This window comes from Microchirus variegatus, assembly GCF_963457635.1.
Source record: "Microchirus variegatus genome assembly, chromosome: 19".
Classification (NCBI taxonomy): domain Eukaryota; kingdom Metazoa; phylum Chordata; class Actinopteri; order Pleuronectiformes; family Soleidae; genus Microchirus; species Microchirus variegatus.
This window is the reverse complement of record NC_139820.1, coordinates 15,341,266-15,360,417: the sequence shown is the minus strand read 5'-3', so window position 1 is coordinate 15,360,417 and position 19,152 is coordinate 15,341,266.

The following is a 19,152-nucleotide window of genomic DNA, read 5'->3' as shown; positions in this document are numbered from 1 at the left end:
GGCTATCAGGCCCTCATGACAGTATCTACTCGGGCCCCGTCAAGGTCAGAATGCAGTTCATCCAAAAACCCTTCATGCTCACAACTGCTTTTCAGATGGGACATTTGGCGTTGCGGAGTCAGCACGGGACAAACAGTCATAACATTTGGGTTGGAGACTTCAACAGACGTAATTCAGCACAGCTTTCAAAGCAAAACCTGATAATATTCAAAATGACTGCTGTCATTATACTCAAGAGAGTGAGTCCTCTGGCTCAGGGCCAGACAACTCTCTGCTCTATATTTGGTCATTTCTCTTGCTTGCAATGACTTCACCGGTGCAGTTATTGCCCCGGTCAGTGTGTTGATTCAGTCTCATTTTCAGTAAACTCTGTGATCACCTTGCCTTTGCGTTCCACAGGCCATTCACAGGGAGTACAAAGAGAGAGGCGGCATTTGTCCACAAGAAAAGCCCAGCTTTGGCTTTTTAAAGAAAGCAGAGGTTTAGCTCTTTCACTTCCACTGCATTGTTATGCTAAGGCACAGCTTGGGAAAAGAGTGAACCATTAGCATCTGAAGAAGAGCCAACATCTGAGGGAAACGTGTCTTTAAGGCCCAAGAGAAAAGAATCCATGCTGTCTCTCCCTCTCATTTTCTCATTCTCCAACTCACTTCACTCTCATTCCTTACCATTCGAAGGCCCATTCTCTTTTCTTTCAGTCTCTCCTGCTGTCTCTTTTGGCGCCAAGAGGGATAAGAGGTGTGTGTGTGTGTGTGTGTGTGTGTGTGTGTGTGTGTGTGTGTGTGTGTGTGTGTGTGTGTGTGTGTGTGTGTGTGTGTGTGTGTACACTTGTATTTGTTACATCTTTAGGAACTTTTCTGGCATACACACTAACCTTATCAGGACCAGTAGTTCTTATGGAGACCAAAACCTGGTCCTAAAGAAGCAGAACTTAATTTCCGAGTAAGTGGTTGAGTTTAGGTCTAATATTTGAATTGTGGGTATATGTTATGATGTTGTATTAACTGGTTGTGGATAAGGTTAGGAATAATCTATATTTTCGTTGTCATAGTGAAGTTAATGCGGTAGTAGTTGCTGTGTGTGTGTGTGGGGGGGGGGGGATTCGGAATTTAAATGCCCCATGAATCAATTAGCTCTTATATGATTCTTTTTATCTATATAAATGGTAAATGGCAGAGAGCCTCTGCGTCGTCTCCAACTGCACAAAATATTTTTTAAGTGTCCGTCACTCCGTCAAGGGACAACGGAGACGGCAAGAGCTGCGATTGGTCCTCAGGACAGGCCGAGCTAAGCTGCTCTGTGCCGGCTCACAGTGTGCACCAAGCGTCCACAGAGGCGGAGCTGATCACCGCCGACAACGTCGCTGCCAAACTATAAATACGTCATATCTTAACACACACAGCACATGTTTAGACTCCAAATGGCCAATTTCTCGCCTCAAATTATCTTTATCTTTAATAATCTATTATTATTATTATTATTATTATTATTATCAAATAATTCTAACCCTAAAACTGCGTTCCGTGACACAGAAAAGTGTGAAACGGCCACTGTTTCAACAACAACAGTCTTTCTCTCTCTTTCTCTCGGAAGTCATTGCTCACTGTAGCCTGAAGCGGAACAACCTTGCGCAGCGACCCCTACTGATCGGGCGGGAAATTGCAGTGCGTATCCGTCACCACGACGCAGAAGTATGAAGGCTCGAGGGTAATGGATTAACGCATTACACAGTCGGAGAAGTATAATGTGGCCTTTACACTACAGTATCCCTCATCATTCATACCCATTCACACACTGCTGTCAGGAGCAAGTGCCTTGCCCAAGGACACATCGGCATGTAGAGTAGCAGTGCGAGGAATCAAACCCACAACCTTTGAGTTGAAAGACTACAACTGATCATCATACCACATATGTTATTGTTTAAAGGCTGGTTTCCATACATGGAGAATGTGGATTCACCTGTAGTTATTATATTTTGCATCACACGCCAAAGAAAACAAGTCTGTGTGATCATATTGAAAATGAGCGTGTAGTGTTACAGTCAGGTGGACATGGGAGCAAGGCTTGTCTCTGTTATATTCATTCGTTTTCATTTAAAAATTTAAAATTTGTGCTCACCCATACTACCCTTGTGTTTTAGATCCCCAAAGTTTAAAATTTCTGCAAACTCCAGACCTGCACTTTAGTTTAGAAAAATATAGCGCTTTGGTAACAATGATGCAGTTACCTGCAGTCACTTCCTGAGTGGTTCTTATCAGCTGGGAATTGTCAATCAAAAAGGCATTGTTCTTCCTTGTCATCATTGTTGTTTCTCGTTAGTTATACTCGCCAAAACTAAGCAAACATTCTCAGAGGAGAGAATCAACTTTGTGTTTACACTGACAGGCACATTCCCACTGAACCTGCATGACCATGTTATGAACCTTTTAGCTGTGTCAGTATGGATGCTGATAATTCTGCACCATTGATTTAGCCATAACTATGCTATTAGGATTTCTTACAGCAAAAAAGGTTTCTTATGCTCCGTTCCATTTACATCAGAACTCAGGAGATGGAAGTGGGAGTGAGCCCACTCCAAAGTTCACCACGTTCTAATAGTGAAGACGGAATTCGCAATTCCAGTGAATAACAACACTCAACACTCTTATTTTCTGTGAAAATAATACAGATATACTATTGACGATTAAACTAGCAGTGCATCTTGAAATCCCATGTTGGGGTTTGGTGAGGTTAAATTGGGAAGTTGGAAATCCATTTATGGAACATTCCATGACCTCGGAAAGTTCAGAATACAAACTGAATTCACCATCACGCTCTTTGGCACAGTGTGGCACAGGAGACTGAAACGCTTCTCTGAAACACTGTTGGTGTGAAGCTGTGAAGTCCTGAGAAGAATGGAACTGTATTCCAGGGATATTCTCTCACTGTAGCACACTACATGTGACATTTCATTTCAAAAACAGAAACATGACTCTGGTGAATGCTGTGACACTAAAGGACCAGCTGATTCAGTGAATATCAATTATATCAGAAACACAAAGCAATTGACAATCATACTCCATTTTACTAACAACCATCACATTAGAACAGAGTAATGAGGTCAGTGTCACAGATGTGAAATAGCAAATGTGTAATGTATGACTTACACTGATCAAACATGATCATCATGGAGGAAAATAATGTTTAGAGTAGATTAATGATGATTAAAGTTTCTGATACTGAAGTGACAACAAAGATTCAACAAAACCAAGACTTGCATATGTAAAGTCTCCTTGAATCAGGGACTGCTGGACTCTGGTTCCCCTTAAACCAGGGGTGTCAAACTCATTGAGAGTCAGGGGCCACATACAGTTCAGTCTGGTCTCAAGTGGGCCGAATGAGTAAAATAATAGCATAATAACGTATAAACAACAAGAACTCCAATGTTTTCCTTGTTTTACATTTAATGAATCTTTTCACAAAACATATTATGAAAAACCTGAAAATGTAATGCTTAAAGCGGACCTAGACCGTAAGTTCCAATTAACGCTGTTTTTTAGTGTGTATCTGCGTCATTACCTTGTTTAAGAAGCCCTGAAGGTTCTAAACAAACAGTTCAGCCATTGCCGAGAACACTGTGTTTTATTGTAATCGAGCGAGATCTCTGAAAAAACCCGGTCTGGTTACGTAAACAGCGGTTCTCCAGAACAGCAGATCCTCCTGCTCCGGGCACTAGTCCGGGCACATCTGGTTGCGTACATTAAACCAGAGAAGAAAAATAATGTCCGTTGTGGAGGTGTTTCACGAGCGACAGTGTCTTCTGACTCTGGGTCTGACTCCGGGTCAAAGTCATAAAAGGGACTGCGGCGGGGAGTCGTGATGAAGCTATTTTTTTAACACTATTAAAACAATGTTTGGATAATGAGTAGCAGTGCATCCACCGTTCCAGAGGGGGGAGCTGTGCTTCTGAGAGCTGGTGTGCTGAATATGTCACTTCCGGGTATTGGCCAATCACAAGACAGTTAGGAAGGCTCTACGCTGGCTGGCCAATCACAACACAATCTGTATTCTGGGGGTGAGATTTCAGTCTGAAACACTGCGGCTGAGGAGAGCGCCAGAAAAGAGAGATTTCTATCGGCTCGTTTACAGCAACTAGGAGGTTTTTGACCATAAAAACAAGTTAATGTATGTAAGTAGACCTCCATAACTAACATTTATGTGCAACAGGACCACTCTATGTGAGATTTAAGGGTAAGGGTATTGACAGCTGACACCGCACTTCCTCCAGACCTCATGAAAACACCTGTGTGTATCAAATGTGTGGTGGTCAAAAGAATCCAAGGACAGACCAAGACAGAGATTTCTCAGTTTTTATCAGTGGGGTCATTCATGTGCTGTAAGTGACTCCATGATGAACATTCCACTTCCATTAGCAGTGACATAGAAACCATGTGAGCTCCAGCTGAGGCAAATAACCCTGTGAGTCATCTGGTTTTCCTGGATAAAGACGAGGACACTCTTACAGAGGAGATTGTCGCTGAGCAGCAGTGAAGGAATGCTGCTGTGGCTGCTGCAGCTGGCCACCTGTGCGGAGGAGGAAGTGTGTGAGGGATATATACGTGTTGTACTGTATGTACCACATGATCTCATGTTGTTGAAGAGACTCAGAATGACTTCACCATTGTTCATTGTGATCACCTATGAATGTGTGTATTTATATTTCTGTGAGTGTACGTGGAGAGTTATTACATATAATATACAGTATATGGTTTGTGGATTCTCTAGATAATTTGTGTCACCACTCCTCTGTGATTAATATTGTTTTTTTTTTTAAAGCTAACATCACAGTGTGGGGAACAACGTAGGAAAGGCATGTATGAGAGGGACAAAGAGGTGGAGAAAGAATGAGAGACAATTAAAAGTTTGATCTGACTTGTGAGGATCTCCACTGATGATTCATTCTTTTACACATGGAGTCGTTCACTCCTCTGCAGCTGTGCGTCCACATGCTCAATATGATTTCACAACATCTTCCCTGGCCTTGGAAATTCCTTTTTTTCATGCAGCCCTCTCACCCCCTTCCTCCTTGTCAATGTGCTGGTGCTGTTGTTCTGACAGAGAGGCAGGTGCAGCACTTAGTCATTCTTTTCTTCATTTAACAGCTCCGTGCTTCACTGAGGCTTTAGTCAGCTCCAGGAGCTCGACCAGAGAGCCTTGACAGTCACGCATTTATCATACAGTAGACTCCACAGTGCTGCTGGTGATGGTGCAGTTGTTATCATTCAACTCATCAGCAGCTGGGAGCAGAACAGTGGTGTCTCAGCTGCAGAAACTCAGTGAGTCAGCATTTGTTCCTGTCAGTTCCCAGTTTTGTCTTGCAGTGTGTTTGTATGACTTCACAACAACTCTCTCTCCCTCTGCGTAGGATTTGATTCATTCATTTGGGACCTAGTGGAGCTTTTTGGGATCAATTTTTGGGACGATGATGAAGCACAAACTAATTTCTGAGGAATTGGTTAAGTTTTGGCATCACCTTCGAGATCACCACGTTCCAGAGGGCTTCCCACTCTTAGTAAAACTAAAAAGTAAAAAATGCTCTTCTTTCGTGCTTTGGTGCACACAAACAATGTAGTATCATGTCTATGGTTAAAAATCTAAACAGTGCTGGTGTAGGACAATACAACAGAAGGGCTATTAACGGTAAAAGTAACAGTGTTTGTATGGTGGAAGCCATCTTGGCGGTTGGGGCATATGGGGTTGTTCCCAGTTGGTAATCTGAGTTACAAATGGAACGCAGCATTACCCTGGATTTCCACTGGACGCGGAACGGCAGTGGCGCGGTCGCCGTTGCAAATCGATTCCATTCTAATCAATGAGAGCATTCCCACCGTCCACGCTGCGGCGCGTCTCAGCAGCGGCCCAGAAGCGGCTCGCCGCGCTGCATCGCTATCGATAGGAATCAGTTATATTTTTTCCGTTGCCGTTGCTGAACCTCGTAAATTTCAACGAAGCAGATCGCACAAGACAGGAAGTCCGACACAGAATCAAAGTAAAACATTTCCGCCCCCTTTCAAAATAAAACACAATACACAGGTCATACAGCCTGTTACAACTTCACATCAACATTACGTCGTGACCTGTGCTGCCAGGTCAACAGTCAATTAATCAGAGCGTCTTTGAGAGTCATAATGTACGATGAGAGACTGATTGTTGAAGTGGAGAAACATAAAATCATTTATGACACCAGATCAACAGTTCTTCCACGTCGGAGAATGAAAAGAAGCTGTGTTGTTGTTGTTTACTTTATACACACAGTCTATCGCTTGTCCTCGCAATCTCGCGTCCGTTCGAGATTATTGCGCGATCTTCTGTGAATACCGCCGGCTCCCAAGGCTCCGCGCCGCTGCCGTAACGCGCCCAGTGGGGATTGCTGCCGGGCAGAGGACGAAGCAGAACCGCACCGCGGCTGTTCCGCGGCCGTTCCGCGTCCAGTGGAAATCCGGGGTTAGGCTTTGTTCAGGCTGACCAAATGAATGGAATTCAATGCATAACTTTACGTGTAACATATGTGGGTTAACATATGTTTGTTTGTTTTTTTTACATTGTTATGCATAGTAATAATTACTTTATTCATGTTAGCTTATTACCTGATGCCAAAAATTAACGTAGCGTTAACTGATATGGAGTGAGCACGGAAAATTATTGCTTCTTTTATCATTTGCTCGTTCCAGTCGCTCCTCCTGATGACTTCCAACCAAAGACGTCTCCGGTTAGCCTTGAAAGGGCTGCAACTTGACGGTATCTGGTAAAACTTCAGGCTTTTGTCTTGTTTGTTAAAATTATTTGGGCAACCGACAGCACAACAAGACATGTTGTTGGTTAACTTGTTGCTCACAATAGCGCTTTCTGCAAACTGAAATGCGCAGTATAGAGAAGGTGACACTGGGTTAGGTTGACACTCGAGCAGCAGTGTTCTTGCTGCTGCAGTGCTGTTACACTTCCTCCTAAAAACATGCTCAAACTCACCATATGAGCACATTAATATTTCCAACTCCAGTGGAGTGAAGAACGTCGCCCTCCGCTTCACCGTTGACATGGTGACTCGTCGAATCGGGGCTCCATTGATGCTGTCTTTTTAGACGTGTGGTGCACGCGCTTAACTCCAGGTGAAACTACTCTGAGTTGATCGAACTAACTCAAATCAGCTGTTCTGAAACCGAAAACTCAGAGTTTCCTATCTCAGAGTAGATCAACTCAGAGTTCAGGGTTAAGGGACGGATACGCGCTGCAATTTCCCGCCTGATCAGTAGGAGTCGCTGTGCAAGGTTGTTGTGTCTCTGGCTACAGTGAGCAATGGCGTCTGAGAGAGAAAGAGAGAGAAAGACTGTTGTTGTTGAAACAGTGGCCTTTTCTCACTTTTCTGTGTCACAGAACGCAGTTTTAAAATGATTTGAGGCGAGAAATGGGCCATTTAGAGTCTAAACATGTGCTGTGTGTGTTAAGATATGACGTATTTATAGTTTGGCAGCGACGTTGTCAATGGTGATCAGCTCCGCCTCTGTGGACGCTCTGTGCTCACTGTGAGCCGGCACAGAGCAGCTTCGCTTGGCCTGTCCTGAGGACCAATCACAATGGCACAAATGACATTATAGTACAGTAACAAAATGGTAAAACGGTGGTAGTATTATGGTATACCATCTTATTTCTTAAGTCATTTTAATGAAATAAGTGATAATAAGGGGAGAAAATGACAGTAATATCTAGGTAATAAGAATTAATGTCTACACTACTGTTCAAAAGATTGGGGTCACTTAGAAACTTCCTTATGTTTGAAGTAAAAGCACTTTTTTCAATGAATATAATATTAAATGAATCAGAAACACTCTATACATTGTTAATGTGGTAAACGACTATTCTAGCTGCAAACGTCTGGTTTTAATGGAATATGTACATAGGTGTATAGAGTACACTGTGGTACATTGTGTTTGCTAATTACGTTAAAAGGCTGTTGGATGATTAGAAAACCCCTGAAAACCCTTGTGCAATGTTTTCCTATTTTTTTTTTGTGAAGTGTTACCTGCCTGATACTGATAAGGTGAAATGTAAATATACTGACGGATCAGTCAGTGAGAATTCACCCTCCAGCTCCTCAGTGAATAAAGTGATGATGGTAGGACAGATGATTAAGGCAGTGCACTCATGAAGTGCAGAGGCTGCTGACATCTTTATCTGTCACCACTTTGACTCTGAAGCTAAATCGACAGCTTTAGAATGTGTCTTTAATGCTAATTCAACGGGTAAATCCAAGCTAGTTGTAGTGCCCTATGGCAGCAGTGTTATCCCGGGTCCCTAAGGACTGTCCACTGCTACTCTGTGTGGTCCAGCCCCCCCAGGAGAAAGCTGGGGCCGGGGTTTTGGGCTTTTACCTCCCTCTCCAACTTGTTCTTCTTTGATATCAGGAGTGCTGGAATGGAGGAGTAGCACAAGAAGGGAGGTGTGTGTGTGTGTGTGGGGGGGGGGGGGTCTCCCTAGTTGCCAAGCGAACGCCATATGGGCAGCTCACTGGTGTTACTGGGGGCCCGGGGCAGTTCCCAGAATTCACATGATAATGAAGCCCAGGGCCATTCAGAGTGCTGGGCTAAAGCTGGGCCTAAGAGCTTTTGATAGCCCCCAGCAGCCTGTAGGCCTGCCCACCCCGAGCCTAGCCAGCTTTCCTGCCAGGCCCAAACCACCTGTTTGATTTTCCCAGGGCCCTGCAACAGCCAAGGGAGAGGAGAGAAAGAGGGAGCAAGGAGGAGGAGGCAGCAAAGGAATGTTTCCCTCTTATTTTGTCACTGAGTGTGTACTTCCCATTCACTTCCTTTTTATAATCCTCCAGCCTTCCACTCACGTGCACACACACACACACACACACACACACACACACACACACACACACACACACACACACACACACACATACACGTGCATCAACACAGGTGTGCACATGAACACATGCATAACTATATACGGTATATACAGTTTATTAGACCACCTGTCAAATTAGCCTTCTGTGGGAATAAAACACATTCAAGTAAATAACTATAATTTATTATCTTATCTTAATCAAGAAATAATAATGTGCTTTACAATTTTTGGATCACAATGGATAACAATGATAATAATGTTAATGTTGCTTAAAGAGCTTCTACACACTAGTGTATTAACCGTTACATAAACAAAAAATTATTGTGCTAATTACCAATGCTGTTAATGTAGGGCAGCAGTGGCTTTTGGTGGTGGTCTAATACATTTGTTAAGCACTGTATATGTACTGTATATACATATATGTATATATGTATATACAGTACACACACACACCCCTACTGACCTGCACTTGGTCTGTTTGCCCCTCTGAACCCTCTCATAGAGAAGAATGAAGTTTAAAAGTAGGGCACCTTCTGCTACATCACAGTTTCACACACGCATGTTCATGGAAAAGAGGCCCTGGATGAAAAGCAGGGCGCTTGTCTTAGCGGTGTGTCTCAGTTCTACGTGGGAACCAGAGGAGGACCAGAGGAGGAGGCAGCTGTGGGGTTCACACATAAGACTGGCAGAGGCAGGACCGTGGGAGGGAGGGGAGGGGGGTAATTGGATGACAGGGTGATGGAGACTGGGGTGGGCAAAGGGACACCCAGCTCAGAGAGGAGGGGAAGCACTTGCAGGGGGTTGATGTATGTTTACAAGAAGATGACATTCCTTTGGTGGGTTAACATTTCAAATTTGCTTCTTTTTTATGGGAAACATGTTTAAAAAGCAGTTTGTCAAAATGAATTTTTTATAGGTCAAATGACAATTACACACACACACACACACACACACACACAGACAGACACACACCCACATTTTCTTCAGGAGTGTAGTGGAATATTTCCTGTTGTGAAATTGTGTGATGACATGATCACAAAACACTTACACAGGTGTGCAGGTGTGACGCTGTGTACTCCATGGCCACGTCTAGTTCCCGCTGTGGAGGTGGGGCAGAGTTCCTACAGTTGAAGCAGAAATGTTGCCTTGCTGGGGGCTAAACACCTGTGCTGCAGTTTCAGAGAAAAAGGGCAGGGTGTGTGTGTGAGTGTGAGGGGGGTAACACCTGAGCTGCTGCCTCCGACCCTTACTTAACAGGCTCTCTGGTTACTGTAGTCTCCTGGCTGAGCTGTCTCTTATAACACATTATTCAGGTCAGATGAACAATGGACATCTGCATAGAAAACATTACAATAACTGCACTGCAGCTCTATTGAGTGTGACAAGAAAACACACACCTACACCTGTTGCACCTGCACTGCCTTCTTTAGACCACATGAATAGAAAGCCAGATTCCCACACCCATGTAAATTAACTTCCTCTAGCTGTTTCACCCTCTATACAGCTTTGATAAAAAGAAACAACAAAAAAAGGAGGGAAACTTGAGCAGGCTCAGATCCCAGCTGAGCCAGCAGAGACTGCTGAGGTGCAACTTTAGTGTCAAGAGCATCAGGAGAGAGAAACAAAAACTCCCAGAGACCCAAATAACTTGATTATACCCGCTCCACAATCAAAACAAAAGTGGCAGGCCCAATCTGTTCACTGTCAATGGCGGCTCTCATTTGTCAAGCCCATCCAAGAGGTTGGTTCTCAGGCGACTTGCACAATGCCCAGTGACAAACAGGAGGGTTCTCCTTTTAGCACTGCCTGCCACTGGGAAGCCCATCTGAAGTATTAATCTTTGGGTGGAAGAGTGGAGGAGAGGGCTCAGCCTGGCCCAGCCATTGTCCACAGGCCTGGTCCCTCTGAATGGGGCTTTGTCAGCTCCCCAGCTGCCACTGTCCAAGCTCCATCTTTAGGCTTTGGCTCCCATGTCCCGTGGCCATGCTGACTGGACGCCTCCGTGCAGCTGTGAGGATGTGCACTGTGTGTGCAAGCAGATAGAGGTCAGGTGACCGACCATTCGTCTCTCACACACAAACACACACAAATATGTGGCTTTACATGGGATATTGTCATTTCAAAGTGGTGCATTCAGTTGCCATGGAATCTTGGAAACTCCCGGGAGAGAATCTGTCCAGTTTCTTTTTGGAGGGAAGAAATTATAGTATACACACACACACACATATATACAGTGGTATGCAAAAGTTTGGGCACCTCTGTAAATGTTCATGATTTTCCTTTATAAATCATTGGTTGTTTGGCTAAGAAATGTCAGTTAAATATATCATAGGAGACAAACACAGTGATATTTGAGAAGTGAAATAAAGTGTATATGATTTACAGAAAGTGTGCAAGACTTATTTAAACAAAATTAGGCATGTGCCTAAAAAAACAACAACAACACACGAAAAAACGAAAATGGAGACAGAGAGTAAAAAACGCAAAGGCAGCGTGGAAAAATTGAGGGAAAGGAAAAGAAAGTCTCCAGCAGCACAGGCTGCTAAAAGAAAAAAAAGTACACAGCCGGCCTGACCGAGGCTAGCAGCACCGAGGCTGCAGCTTCAGCAACAGGTCCTTCATGTGAGTGTGAAGAGAGTGAGACTCCATGACCACTGCCCTTATGGTGCAGGAGGAGGCTGATGTTAAGGTATTAAGAGCTTGTGTGTTGTTATGTACATCAACGGGGCAAATTGGCACAATATCTGTGCACGGATTGTAGCCCCCATACAGTGTGTGTATACAGTTGCAGTTGCAGATGAGCAGTGCTTATCCCCACACATTTATCTCGTCAAACTTCTTAACAAGTGTGGGGTTTTTGAGCACATCTTTGTGTTTCAAACTCCATCCTAAAATGAATCATTTCCTGGGTGCAGTGCAGTAATGTGGCCAGATCTAAACACTGCTATGTACTGTATGTCTGTCGCTCTCTCTCTGTGTATGTCTTTCATATTGACAACACTCGCCAAACAATGCTTTTTGAGAGGTGAGTTGGTAAATGGTGGATCAAGCAGGACAATACTGGAGCTGAGCTGATGGTTTCCCAGTGGCATTTATTTGTTCCCCATCTCCCTCCTGCAGAAGGAGCCAGCTGGTCTGCTCCAATCAGGTCTGTCCTCTTTCAGGATCATTTGGCTACCAACTGAGAACAGCTGGCAGGACCTGGACTCTGCTGGAAGTCCTGGAGAAGAGAAGGCCCTCAGGCCTTAAACAGACACACACACAGGTTCTGCTAATGAAGATGCCTCATTAGGCAACATTTACAGTGTCTGAGTTGGTGCACCTATTGTTCTATCAGTGGCTTTGCAGCTGTGGGTTCCCACTGTGACAATGCAGCACCTCATCGTGTTGCCTGCTCCACCTCAGCACAGAATCAGTGTGAGCTGACTTGTTGCTTCAGTGAAAGAAGGAGAGGGAGGAGTGAAACAATTTCTGGTGATGTTGGGGGTCGATTAGTGGACGGAAAAAGGAACTTATTAGATATGCAACAAGCCATAACACTGTCTCCCATTGTGTAGCCCTCCACCCCTGCCCTCCCCCAAACCCCTGACCACAGAGAAATTTACCCAGCATTCCCTCCTTTTCCTCCTCCTTTACACCACCTCCTCACCCAGACCCACACCAGCAATCCCTCCACCCCTTCACACACACACACACACACACACACACACACACACACACACACACACACACACACACACACACACACACACACATACATACAACTAAAGCTCTCTCACCAGGCAATTGCCACTGGAGTGGAAAGTATTCCAGAGCACAATGCCTGTGCTCTCAATGGGTGCTTTAGCATGCCACCAGTGCGCTGTCACCAGCAGATGGGGAGCTAATTAGAAGCCATTAAAGGGCTTTGATAGTGTGTGTGGGAACCAGGCGGAGGGAGATGATGGTCACAGGGTGTGTGTGAAGGAGGGGTAGAGCTGTATAGCCGATGAACGCGGGCACACAAACATGTACACAAACGGGAGACAGAGAGCCCAAGCTGTCCCTGTGAGTCCTTCCTGGGGCCAAGGACACAGAGCAGTGGACACCTGTGGAGCTTCAAGGTTCTCTGTGAGGCTTGGACACTCAGCAGATATCAGATGGTGTTCCTGTGCTCTGCCCCTCAGCTCTCAGACGAAGGCATCCATCCATCCATCCATCCACCTAAAGTTTGCTGCCTACACTCAAGGAAAAACACAGCAAAAAGCAAGGCTCCAGTCTGTCTGCACTGCTGATGACACATCTCTGAACCAGGACTCCCACAGGAAGTGACTCCCTGACCACTCGCCCTCAGTCATTACAAAGGCTGGGCTGCAAAGGCCACACCAGGGAACACCAGGAATTCAACATGCATACACACAGTGTTACAAGTTTTCACATACAATGCAAACAGAGCAGGCTTGAGTGCTATGAGTCAATCATCACTTGGCCGTGGGTAGTTTTGACAGTGTGGTGTGGTAACAGTCTTGAATCTGACACCACACACACACACACACACCCCTCCCTATTTCTTACTAGCCTCTCCACACACCTGCACACAGGTGTGATCATTATCAAGCAAACAGGAAGAGCCTGACTGGGAACTGGAAACTAATCCCACAGCTGCAAGGAGATGGCCCATGTGTGTGTGTGTGTGTGTGTGTGTGTGTGTGTGTGTGTGTGTGTGTGTGTGTGTGTGTGTGTGTGTGTGTGTGAGAGAGAGATAGAGAGAGAGAGCGATGTGGTGCTCACTCATTATCAAATTCCTCCCTGCTTTTTTTTAATAGTGTATCTCAATAATCACACAGAAGTCAAACCCTGCAACGAAGAAACCATTGATTCACCTCCACCATCACTGTGCTTTGGTCACTTTCATGTTTCAGGAAGTAGTATGAGAAATTCTCATTGTTCCCCACAGCAATAAAAACAGCAGTGTGAAAGCATTGCTGGAATGTCTTACTTCCTCCTGCACCAACTTTTCCCCTCGTAGCTTCCTGTAGTATGCTTTTGTAGATCTATTTTCCACAGCGATAAAGAGGGTGTATTAGCTAAGCCATTTCCCTTCCACCCAATGGAACAATTTATCCTGAAAATGCTACAGGAACGTGGTTTGTGTGGTGGCATGAATTAATCCAAGATACATGATGTCCTGAAAGACAAGACAAGTGTTGGACGGCTGCAGCAGCAGAGACAGAAACAGCAGCGTGTCGTATAAATGCAACACCACTGGGTGATAATGGGAACTGGAGAGGGCACTGCCACTCTGTCAGTTAAAATCAGGAGCTAATATGTTTCACTTTTCTTTCCCCTCCTCTGCCTCATCCCTCTGTCTTCTCCCTCTCTCTCCCCTCGCCTTGATGTGCTGTAAACAGGCTAAAAAGGGCCCAGCTGTGTGGAGTTATTGTTGGTGTCAGTAGGAAGTGCTGATAGCTTTTGCAGCTGAACAAAAGCTGGATGAGGGGAGTGGAGGGGCGCTCCAGACACTGTGGCTCCAGCCTAGATTCTCTCCCACAATCCCTGCACCGCACTCCCATTGTTCTAACCACCCCTCCCTCCCTCCCTCCCTCCCTCCGCCCTGTCAGCTGCGACCTAGGACAGAGGGCAAAAAAAGAAAAGTTTTTTTCTGAAGAAAAAAAGTTTTTATGGGCTACTGCAAAGGCTAGGAGAAACAGTCCCAGTGGTAGTTAAGTGGACAGCAGTACTGACGCTGTCTTTGGTCTGGCGTAACATCTGTGCAGATACGACCAGTGGCTCTTTAAACACTCTTTACATTCCAATCGGAACCTTAACTTTCCTTCATGGTAATACTAATGAATTTTAAATAGGATGTAATAAACACCAGACTATTCATCTATTCTGATCATCAACTAAATACATTTACCCCAATAGTGTACACACTATTTTTAAGTTAATTCAACTTAGCTAGTATTGAGTACACGCCACACTTCTCTAGTTAGGCTAACATAATTACTTTAGTACAAGCAACATGATTTGCCTCTTCCTCTACAAACTTATTTAAGTTGAACCAACTTAATTTTAATTGTGTTAAAATTCCTCATTTTAGTTATTCTAACTTATTTCTTTTTCTTTCATTCTACTCAGAAATGTCCATGAAAATTGTTACCTTACTTGTTTTTAGTACAAGAACTTATTTATCTAAGTCAGAATAAATCACACAATGAAATCCCAGTTTTATGATCTAACTGTTTATTCAAACACCAGTCAGCATCTTGCTTACAGTAACAGGACTGAGTGTATATTGACATTTTAATAGTAAACAAAATTGCAGGCTTCATAAAATAAATCAAATGTCTCTAACAATCGACTCAAGGTCACCCACAGTCCCAGGGAAGACATCAGGTCAGTCAAGAATTCATGGTCCTGAAGAATGATCTGTAAAGATTCTCTGTAAGAGAAAAAACATTATTTTAGTTTGACTTACAGAATACATTCTGCTTAACATTGTGTATCAGAGGGGAATATTGAAATTGATAATTACCAGTGATTAGTTACGGTACAGACTTTTCATCAACTTTGCAATATTGTCTTATATGGAATAAGGAATTACACTGGTTATTATGTCTCTAATCATTAGCTTTCACATTTCATGTCATATACATTGGATTTCTTCTGTTTGTCAAAACTAGACACCTGCAAATCTGAGCATCCATATATCTTCTTTTAGTCTGACTAAACATTTGAATCCTTTATTTCTAACAAAGTTAAACTGAAAACCAGTGCCAAGTAAAGCCTGCCACCATAAAACAAAACTTAACAAACACTAATGTCTGAATTAGCATTACTGCTAGCTTACCCATTACCACTGCTGACCGAGAAAAAGCATCTTGCGTTGTGTAAAACGATTTCTTGTACTGTCTGCTGATGCAGTTATTAGCTGTTGTGAATAAAACAACAGCATAAAGACAACATAAAGTCAAAATTGTACTCACCAAGCCGTAAAAGTCTGCGAACCATGTTTCTCCAACTCAGTCGTGTCTTCAAAACCTTATGCTTCCAACAGGCAATGGCACATGGTCTGTTTGTGCCAAATATGTCCGAGCAGGTCAGCCTTGTACTCAGCTTTTAACAAACATGGACACTGATTTTTTAAGTTGTGCTAACTCAATACACCTCTATGTTAAGTTAAGGCAGAAATATCTGTTGGAAATTCATGTTTTCTTGAGTTAAAACTATTTTATTTATTTTCATTTAGACCAACATATTTAATTAAGTTATGAACTCATTATAATGTATACACATACCAAACTTGTTTTTTTTTATGCAGAAAAAGCTCTTGATTTTGAGTTATACTAACTAACCCTATGAATCATTTCTTAGCAGAGGCGATTCTAGAGTCTGCAGGGGCCCTAAGCAAAAATTCCCAGGGGGCCCTTCCTTCCAACCAGTGTTCATCACCATGATGTTAAAAATAATCTGACACCAACGAAAAATGTATGAGTTCAATTTTTTTTTTTCTGAAATGAATGAAATAACATGGAAATACCTTGTAATTAAAAAGTATGTGAAAATATAAATGTATAGAACATTAAATACTGTAAATAGCTTTAAAAAAAAACTATATAAACTTAGTAAAAAAAAAATACATTACACTGTAAAGAACCCACATTATAAAACAATATAAATATATAGAACAATAAAATACTGTCAATAACTGAAAAAAACATATATAAACTGAGTAAAAAGATATGCATTACACTGTAAATAATCCTCTTCATTTTCCAACTTGCAGAACGATAACTTCACACAGGTTAAAGTGAGGTGGGGCCCCTTTAGGGAGGTTTCCTACTGAGATGTCATTGCAAATCGCCCATTGTTGTTTAAGGGGGACGGGGAGGCGGCTGCTCACAGCACATTTCAGTAAAAACAGCCCTCAGGCTCCGAGTGTCGGGGGCCCCCTATCAGCTCGGGGCCCCAAGCAGTTGCCTGCCTTGCCTGTTCACAAGCTGCACCTCTGTTTCTTAGAGTGTACATCATACACTTTTGACCTGCTACCACTTTAATATGTTTCTATTTTATTATTTCACAGACGGAAAACAGTATACATTTTCATGTTGCTGCATTTATTTCACAGCCATTGATAACAACCACATTCTGAATAAGAAAAACTAATCCGCTTATAAGATGTAATGGGTAATGATTGAGCTGCAAAACAGGTCACATGTTAATGCAGGAGGTGTATTAATAATAGTAACAAAGTGATTCCATAGAATTCACAAGCTTCATTGTCTTAAATAATCCCTCATTTTATTTCTTACAGTTCTCTGATAATTCACAATTTTTCTAAGTATAGGTTTTTGAATACAGGATTCAGAGGAAAACTTTGACAAGTGGAAAACTGACTGAAGCAGGCGAGAAGAGTTTTGTTGTCACTGTAACGTTAGAACTAACTCTGCTCCACTGCATCACATTTACACTTCTGTTCAATCTGTTCAGCGCTATCCGACTGCCATTTAATCATAGAAAATGCATTTCAACTTCACATATCAAACCCTGAACTATCCCTTTAACATAGTGTTTTAAAGTAGTAGTAGTCAGTCATTAAATATAATGTATATGGTATATCATTATTCTTATTGTTATTATTTTCATTATTGTTTTTATTTAATCTTGACTTAAATTCAGTTTCATTTGTAAAGTTCTTCCAGCAGAGCAGTGAAGGAGGGCTGTGTGCAGGAATGCTGCAGTTACTTTAGTTCAGTGTAAACAACATCCTCCTCCTGTGTGTGTGTGTGTGTGTGTGTGTGCATGTGTGTGTGAGTGTGCGTGCGTGTGCGTGTGCGTGTGTGTGAGAGAGAGACAGCGGCTGCTCCGCAGGTGCGCTGGGCGGTGACCTTAACCCGCTGCGGTCACGTGATAAATGAAGCACGAAGCACCGGAGCCGGTTTGTTCTCAGGTTTGTTCTCAGGTTTGTTCTCAGGACTCCTCTGCGCCGAGCAGGTGAAGAGCGCCGGAGTGCGAGCTCTCTTGTTTGACGTCTCCATGGAGACCGCCCGAGCGGCGCCAGGCTGACAGGCGTCAAGGCTCGGATGAATGGGTGACGTCACCGCGCTGGCGCCTGCCAGTCTGCTTAGGCTTGTTTGGACAATCTGGGGGGAAGATTCAGAGCAGAGAACACATACTGCTGCAGAAACATGTGAAGGAATCCGAGAAACTGTGTGTGTGTGTGTGTGTGTGTGTGTGTGTGTGTGTGTGTGTGTGTGTGTGTGTGTGTGTGTGTGTGTGTGTGTGTGTGTGTGTTACAGAGCAGGAACAACAGTCTGTTCATCAATCTGATACACAATAACCTGATTATGTCTCCAACTATATACCATAATATGGGGGAACTGCAGTGTAATTCTATAAATAACACAACCACAGCAACTTTTCTCCATTAAAGTTAAATTATTATTATATATTATTATTAATAATAATGGTATAAATGATGATAATAATAATAATAATAATAATAATAATAAAGGGAAACTATACCTTTGATAGCAATATTGCAAACTTGAGAGTCATTTTCGACATCTAAACTATGAACATAATAACAACACATTTGCTAGTCATGTCAAGTTATTTCAAAGACATAATTCTCCAAATATTATTCTTTAATAAAGAAGAAATAAACAGCCCACAACATGACTCAGCTAAAATGCTGTTATGTGCATATTGAGAAGCGTGATATAGGATTTTTTTGGATTTAACATTTTTCTCTCTGTGATTTGGACCAGTTTTAGACTGAGTATTATGTCAGCTCATCCCTAGTAGAAACATATGTAGGATTGTTTACTTGATGCATGAGTGCATAATGATTGAAAGAATTGGATGTGTAAGTATGAGCATTTAATATTAAGGGGGGCTGCCTTGTTTTCACCCCTTGTCTTTGCTCACCACTTCACACGTTCATGCACAGTGAAACTTTTCCCACAAGTGTTTCCCGTGTGTGTGTGTGTGTGTGTGTGTGTGTGTGTTGTGTGTGTGTGATCAATGGATTTACTTTACTGTCTCCATCCACATCTGCAGTGTGATCAACAATGAGAGGCAAATCTAGGCCACTGTGTGAGCCTCATTATCATCATCCATTCATCCTTTTATTCCTGTTCCATCATCCCACACACACATTCTCACAGTTGACACTCAGGCAGCCATTCACTGTCCCCAGGCAATCTACACCTGCAGAGTCCCCAAGCCATGGACAGCTGGATTCCCACATATCAGCCATAAAAGACACACATTTGTTTCCAT